We start from the raw sequence: 7,830 nt of genomic DNA, 5'->3' as shown, positions 1-7,830 counted from the left end.
GCCTATTCTGGAGGAAAAATCCCTGCAGAATGCACATTTTTCCGCACAAAAGAGAATGAGACAGTTTCTCACGCAATACCAGTAAACCACATAATTTTAAACGAGAGCAGCAGGACGGCACCTATATATATACAGGGTGTCCACGCTAAGTGTTAACAGATTTTTTTTAAAATATATATAACACTTTTTCCAAGATGAAATCAATTGCAATATAGCATATGCTGAAGGGCACTCCCTAGCAGGGCATTAGCAAAGTCCAAAGGCAATGTCTTAATTAACTTTCATTAATTAACTTTTTAATTATAAAAGCTACAAAGTAGTCCCAATGAGAACATCTGTTCCTTTCGGTCACCTGATATCGTAGCCGTTTTCAGAACAAAAATCCGTTCGATAGACCGCCCGCAAAAAATTCGTGAAGGAACGCCATTTTTTTCTTTATTTTGGTCATTGCGCTTCTTAGAAGATGCTATTTCCTTCATCCCCAACGGGAGAGGGGGAAGGAGCACAGTGCCGCCCCATGCGTCGAAGATGAGCTTTAACTTGCGGAAACAAAACAAAAACAAATGTATCGGGTGACTCTATCTGAACTGGCCTTATCTTGGGTTGCATTTTCTGTTTCCTTTTAATCTTTTTCCAGGACGCGAGAGGCGATAGTGTGCTCTTTCTCCCTCTCACGTTGGGGGTGAAAGAAAGACGCGTCTTCTAAGAAGCGCAATGAACAAAATAAAGAAAAAAAATGGCGTTCCTTCACGAATTTTTTGCGGGCGATCTATCGAACGGATTTTTGTTCTGAAAACGGCTACGATATCAGGTGACCGAAAGGAACAGATGTTCTCATTGGGACAACTTTGTAGCTTTTATAATTAAAAAGTTAATTAATGAAAGTTAATTAAGACATTGCCTTTGGACTTTGCTAATGCCCTGCTAGGGAGTGCCCTTTAGCATATGCTATATTGCAATTGATTTCATCTTGGAAAAAGTGTTATATATATTTTTAAAAAATCTGTTCACACTTAGCGTGGACACCCTGTATATCCCCATAGGTGTATATACATATATATATATATATATCCCTTTGCGAAGGAATTTCGTTTCGTCAACCTCTCTCACCATTACTCGGATTTCAGCATAAGTGCGTCATGGCCACGTGGGAAAGGGCCGTGCGATGGAGCTGGGACTCCGAAGTGGCTTGCTGCTAAAGCCAGCATTCAGAGGCCCTTAAAAGGTCACATAGTGAGACCCGTCGATCTGTACAGCTGGGCAGAGGCAAATCTCGACGCCATTACATCGATCTGGGTGCCGGAGGAACAGGTAGTGTGGCAGCAGCAGGAGCTGAAGAACCGCTACGACAGCGCAACCGCCGTGCCTGAAACAAGGAGGTATCGCTTCTTCGAACTGTTAGCCGCTCTGAAACCACCGTGAAGACAACATCCATTGCAAACAACATCGGGTACTCCGGGTGTGCAAAGAACAGCCTGGAGCACGGAGCCGACTTGTACTGCATCAACTACAGGACATAATCTTTAGCGCCTTCACCGTGCTAGTGTGCTGGGCACGATAATTCATTTGTGCTACAGACGTTTTGTTGTTGTACAACTCATTTGAAAATGATTAGAAACGTGTTAATAAAAGTGTTTTCAGGTAGGTTTCAGGTAAGCGGCTTTACATTTCGGTGCCGTTTGTAAGGCAAAGTATATCCATCTCGCGTTGCTACACTGGTGGAGGCAATTTCCTTTCCTGTCGCGACATTGTTAGTAAGTTTGCATGCTCTAGACCGCTGCCCACAAGTCTAAATTATCGTTTTTGGCATTGTGTGAAAAGCAGCGACGTATCCGAGCTGTCGCACTGCAGCGCGCCTCGCAGGCGATGCTCACGAACGCTCTCACCGGAGAGTGCGCGCGCCTCCGCATAGCATGTTCAGAGAAAAATATTTTATCGCGCTTATCAAAAAGTAGCTCTTTGGATTTTTTATATGTTTTGGCTGCGGGCTTCCTTTACACAATATATACCAAATGACTGTTCGACGACGACTGCTTCCTTTTCAAAATTGGCCGTAAAAACGTCAAACTTTGCGAAAATCGCCATGTTGAAGGTGTACTATGGCAAAAACTACTGCATTGAAGGCTTTGAAAATAAGCTGGTTTGTAGAATGGGTCATCGTGAACGGCCACAAAGTTCTCAAGAATTGCAGCTGTTACGTAAAGTATATTAAAAAATCGCAAAGTCGCAAGAAAAAGCGCCGATAGCCGAGGCGTTTTAATGCACCAAAAGTTTCGAAAAATTGATTCCTCAGCCCATTTTCCGAACCCAGTCGTCTTTCTCAGCGCCCTAATTATTCGTGTAACGCGAGCGAATGCACCCACCCGATTATTTCAGATATACTATGGTTCGTGTGCTTACTGAGAACTTTAACCCCATGTAAAATGACGGGGGCTCAATATTTCCCAGTAAAACTTTGGGAAATGTCTAATCATACCATAGGGTATCCACGATAATTCTTCGGTTCAGAAGTGCGGGGGGTCGAGCTGGACCTTTGGATCATTTGGCGTGGAATGGCCTAGTTGCAGTTGCTTAACCAGTCAACAAGTTGCTAGCAATGTAGTTGACTCAGAAGTTACTCGAGCGTGTGTTTTTATTGGGCAAAGAAAACCATAATTAGCAAGACAGGTCGTAAGGGACAAAGAAGGCAAACAATATTCATCAAGAATATTGCCAGTAAGGATCACAAATTTATTTTCACAGCTGATGCGATGCAGTAACTGTTCAGTAATAGATGTAAATTCATAAATTGAACGAGTAGAGGCCGATTGATAAGTCTAACAGCAATATTTTTTGAGCATGGGAAAACTAACATTTATCAGTTTGAATCCATAAACTTTCACAGACAGTCGTGTTACAGTTTACAACGTCTTCTCTAACAGAGTAATGTAACTACGGAGCAGTAAACAATCCCACACGGCCATCATTGCAGCACTTCCGCTAGCATCACGGCAAACAAATTCGGACCTCAACTTATGATACTGGTACAAAGATACCTCACTACTCTTCACCGCGTTTCGCTTAGTGCTATCAAAGAATACTTGTGATCGGCGGCACAAGCAAATGAATCTACGTCGTTAAAATGCCTTCGTAGGCTTCTAGCATTAAAATGGACAAATGAAAGACTCATGGGATCAGTTAATCGTCATGTATATATTTACCTTCTTACTATCTTCGCAAGATGTGCCCCACATCTTATGCGGGGAACGTGCCGTGCCTGACTTTAATGTAACATTGATCAGTTAATACGAATCTCTAGCCCAGTGGTTCTCAACGTTTCCAGCTCCCCGAACCACTTTGGCACTCGTCAAGACGTCATCCCCCCCCCCCTACACGCGCTGGTGTGAACTACGCAGGAACAGATGCCCGACCACACGACTACAGTTAGACGTTTTAGCGGGTTGCCGAAATACGGTGTCCACTTACGGAAAATACTTTATTCAAGGTTGACTAGGACCACAATGTGCGCTCCCGCTGGCTGCAAGGCTCCGAAGAGAGTGCAACCGTGGATTTGAGGCGCCGTGCAAGCCCGCTACTTCTGGTGCGGCGTGCGGTGTTCCTACTAAAAAGCGAAGGTGGACCAGGTCTAGGCGGGCCTAATTCCTCCCCTGGAGGCATGAAATTCCTCCCTAGTGGGGAATTCCTCTCCGGTTGAGAACCACTGCTCTAGCCGTTAGAGGTGGCTGTTTCACGTGCTTTTCTAAACAGTTTCTGCTAGGCAGGGGTCAGATTGTGGTTAAAATAAATTGAATGCCAATAATTAGATCTTAGTCCCAGGTCGTTAGCGACTAGCCGACCCTTTTGAGCTTTCTGCTGGAACTCATTATTTTTTAAACGTGACACAAAGAGGACGAATATATTTTTCCCATTCCCCATATTATAAACTGGGACTGTGTACAGCATCAATGCCGGTATCATCAATCCTCACGTTAATTTTATCACCAATTGCATGAATAATTTTTAGACTGTCTTCACCCTGTGTCACAGGGAATCCCTTCACTCCAGTGTTATTAAGTCTGGAATACTGCCCGAATCCATATACGCTCTGCGAAAGTTCAGCGTTAGCCTTCCTTAGGTTGGTATTTTATCCTGAAGCACAGCGTCGATCTTTTTTTGCGACTCCTTAAAGTGACAGTCCGGTCGAAAACATAGGTCTGGGAAACACCGCCTTATGATTTCTAATACTCCTCACAACAACTGTGCAAAATATTTCAGAAGAAATCGTATCGCACGATTTATAATCGACTTTTTTCTATGCCGCAGTTGGTCCCGTGTAAAGGCCGCAGCGAGCTCTCGCGTGACGTGCATAAGAGCAATGCCGCACGTGACTTGCGCATGCCTGTTTGCGCGATAGTTGATTGTTGCGTGCTAGAATTTGTCCATTATGATGTTTTTGAGTAGCAATCACGCGTTACGTAGACTAAAATGCAGAGTAGCGTCAATGTAAACACAGGTATTACGACGTAGCCTTCTGTTCAGTACACTCATAGACAAAAACACCTCTCTGCATTCCCAGCAACGGCGCAGTCCTCCGCTCCACTTTGTCCATTGGGGACGTCATGCTCACGTGACGGCTGACGTACATAGAGGATCCTTGGGGCAAGGAGTATGCGAGGGAGAAAAACGAAACCGGATGTCTTCAGAGGAGTATTTTTTATTCGATTTCTCGGAAACCACGCCATTTTGTGAGCTGAAACTTTCCACCCAGCATGTAAGCTTCCGTGGCAGTTGAAAAAAATCAACTTCCGGTTTTCCCGGACTGTCCCTTTAAACTTTTCCTTCACAAATGGGAAACTTTTTGTCACTTCCTCGGTCTGTACCAAAGCAGAAGAATTTCATTTATTTAATGCATCTTTAAGTTCCTGAATCGCCGTCATTAGCTGTGCTTCATGCTTTTGACTTCTTTCACAAGTTCAGCATTGGATGGCATAGCAAACAGGTAGTTTAGCAAGAGCCAGGACTTCAAACAGTAATAGAAGAAAAAAGTTACCAACCTGTTGATAATCAAGAAGATGTTATTTATGCACAACAAGAACAGTCCTGGCTCTAGCAAAGTGCTCAAAAGATATGAATTCCAGCCAGGGAGTGAAGCGCTTTTAAGCAGGTGACGTAGAACGTAGCGACGTCTTCGGGCAGCAGGTACGCATTCCACTTGTCAGCTGAGCAAAGAGCAAAGTGCTCGTTGCTAGAAAAAACCGTGGGGTCGACCAGGTTCCGAAAAATCTGTTGATAAACAATTTGACGTTATTCCTGCACAACGAGAACAGTCCTGGCTCTAGCAAAGTGCTCAAGAGATATCAAGGCCACTGAGCTCTAGGGCGCTGAGCTTGTACGTTATTAGGGAGAGTGTGCACGAGCGATTGAGACTCAAGCCAGTCTGTGTTGAGGCGTTCGGTCGAATGAAGCTAGTCTGAGCAGTTGTGAAAGAAAGCACTGACATATGGTAATTGATACTACACAAATCACAAGCGAATGGCAAATGCCAGTGATTGGGACATTAAAGGGCTGGTGCCGACAGTGCAGGTTGCGACTGCTGTTTGTGTTGCCCTGTCCACTTCCTTTGCATTTTTCATGTCGCTGCTGATGTGTGTTTCGTGTTAGACTCCATCGAAGAACAAAGACAGAACCGAGCTTCTGCTATAAGGGAGCTGTTTATTGTATTAAGTTTGTTGTAGAAAGCTGTTTATTGTATTTGTAACGTGTACCAAGTTGGGACTGCCGCAGACCAAGTTCTGCCTCCAAGACCTGCCCCAGACTTATAGCAGCTGCGGTCTTTGTTCTTTTACTGAGTAAAACACATAGCGATGTGGCAGAAACGTGCAGAGGAATCCACACTGTCTTACGGTTTGGTAAGGCACCAGGGGTCCCAGGCATAGTTGACTCGCTGCAGTGCTGGATTCTCTACAAAGTGTGGTCCAGCTAAGAAGGAGCATGCTCAAAATGAAATACGTTATTACCAGCATACAATTGCAAACAAAAACAGAACTATTACCTTGTGTTAGTCGCCAAGAAATGCAAGCAGTTCACTAAAAGTTTACGAAATCATCAAGTTCATTTCCCTCACCAGTACTTCTTGAAGGAACACTCATGGGTACTAGGTCCTCCACGATGGGTGCTGATGACCGCTGAATGTGTGAGGGATTTGTGACATCCTCAGGTTCTGCGAGTACGAATTGTGGTTGCTCTAAGCTATCGAACGGCAGCAAGATTATACAAACAAAAGAAGTGCAACCCAAGTGGTGCAGCCCACTGGATTCATAACAATGTGAAATATGCGGTGTCAATGCAGTATTACTATTTTGTCCACAAAATCAGATAAACTTTGAGGAAGCAGTGGTGACAGCACCCTCTAGCTTGAAGCACAGCTGGTGGAAGTTGGAATGCGGAGGGCAAGTTTTCTGGTGGTGCCAAGGTACCTGCACAATCATTTAACAAATGAAGTACAGTCCACATCGGTACTCGAGATAAAACATGAAGATATACTCGTTGGCGGCTGAACTTGAGTCTCTTTCCGCAACACAGGCATATATATGCTTCACTCCCACCTTCAACTAGTGTCTAACAAATGGGTGATCACTGCCTGCTTAATCAAGACAAATCTATTAGATGACGCAGTAACGGACACACTTCTTCTTTGTGATCCTATTTTCACCGCATGACTCTCATGTTACTTAACAAACGAACATCACTGTGACTTCTACTTACCTCCATCAACTGTAATTTCTTGCCTCCGCGATCTCCAGCAGCAGATATCGTTGGTACAGCATCCCTACCCTGTACCTCACGCACAAGCCTCTCACTGCTCTGAAGATTTCAAGTATGACACTGAGACGGCTGGCGTCCCCTTCAAACCGGTTTGTATACGAAACAATGTGCTGTATATACCATCGACATTTTGGGTTGTTAATCATTCTCGTTCGACGACGATTTTCACAAAATCCTCTTTCGACGTGTCAGGCAAGATAGGCCGAGGGAAAGGAGTGAAGAATGTAGATAAGCGTCGGTGACGGACCCGATGTCCCTGGCTATCTGCGAAACTCAAAAGAAGATTCAGGAATACGGCATTTGGCTAACACACACACAGTTTACGAGGACTCTGGTAGGGTACATACAATGAGAAAATGACTAAACAGATATACCTAACAATTTGGATGATGAAGGGCCGAATGAGCTAAAGCAAGGATACAACATCCATGACTGCCGACGTATGATGATGAACGTCGTACGATGAAGAACGCGCAACACCACGTGATGCGCGCTTATAAGCATGTAGCGGCGCCTCTACTGGCTCATGACAATGACGGTGAGGCCGAATTAACAGTTTGGCTCTCACACGCCCACCCTCTAACAAATATGAAATGTCCTCATTTCGTTTTTACAGTGGGGAAAATTAAGACGTTACAAGAGCGGCAATTCACAAGTTTAACAGTTCAAAATCCAAGCTGTTCTGAAACAGGATAAAAAAAAAGAGAGAACATGATTCATAGCAGGACCCTTGGTAAAAACCATGCAGCATCTTTGTCCTGAAATGCAGAACAACCTATAGATTTAAGGGCGTTTGTTAATCCACCCTCAGAGGAAGAAGTAGAATATACTGATTCTAAACACATTGTGAATTTGTGAACATTGAAGTATATTAAAATAAATACTCAAAAGAATATGTTAATAGTACATGACATAGCACAGCATAGCATGAAGTGACACTAAATTCGAAATGCTCAAAGTGTTGATCTGAAGAGGTCAGTAAAAGAGAAATGCCAAACGGCAACAATGTAAACGTGTGTTTGAGTG

At 44.0% G+C, this 7,830-nt stretch overlaps 1 long non-coding RNA gene across 2 annotated transcripts; it reads right to left on the bottom strand.

Annotated features, from left to right (window-relative positions):
• Nucleotides 1-1,149: 1,149 nt before the first annotated feature.
• Nucleotides 1,150-7,252, bottom strand: LOC135368169 (uncharacterized). Of its 2 annotated transcripts, XR_010414711.1 has the most exons (4): nt 6,104-7,252; nt 5,883-5,958; nt 5,034-5,262; nt 1,150-1,366 (listed from the first exon to the last, which is right to left on the bottom strand). It is a non-coding gene; the product is annotated as an uncharacterized LOC135368169 (long non-coding RNA). The 2 variants fall into 2 exon arrangements; XR_010414710.1 differs by having other exon boundaries at nt 5,883-7,252.
• Nucleotides 7,253-7,830: the final 578 nt, after the last annotated feature.

This window comes from Ornithodoros turicata, chromosome 1 (genome assembly GCF_037126465.1).
Source record: "Ornithodoros turicata isolate Travis chromosome 1, ASM3712646v1, whole genome shotgun sequence".
Taxonomy (NCBI): domain Eukaryota; kingdom Metazoa; phylum Arthropoda; class Arachnida; order Ixodida; family Argasidae; genus Ornithodoros; species Ornithodoros turicata.
The sequence above is the reverse complement of the archived record's forward strand: the minus strand, read 5'-3'. Positions and strand labels throughout refer to the sequence as shown.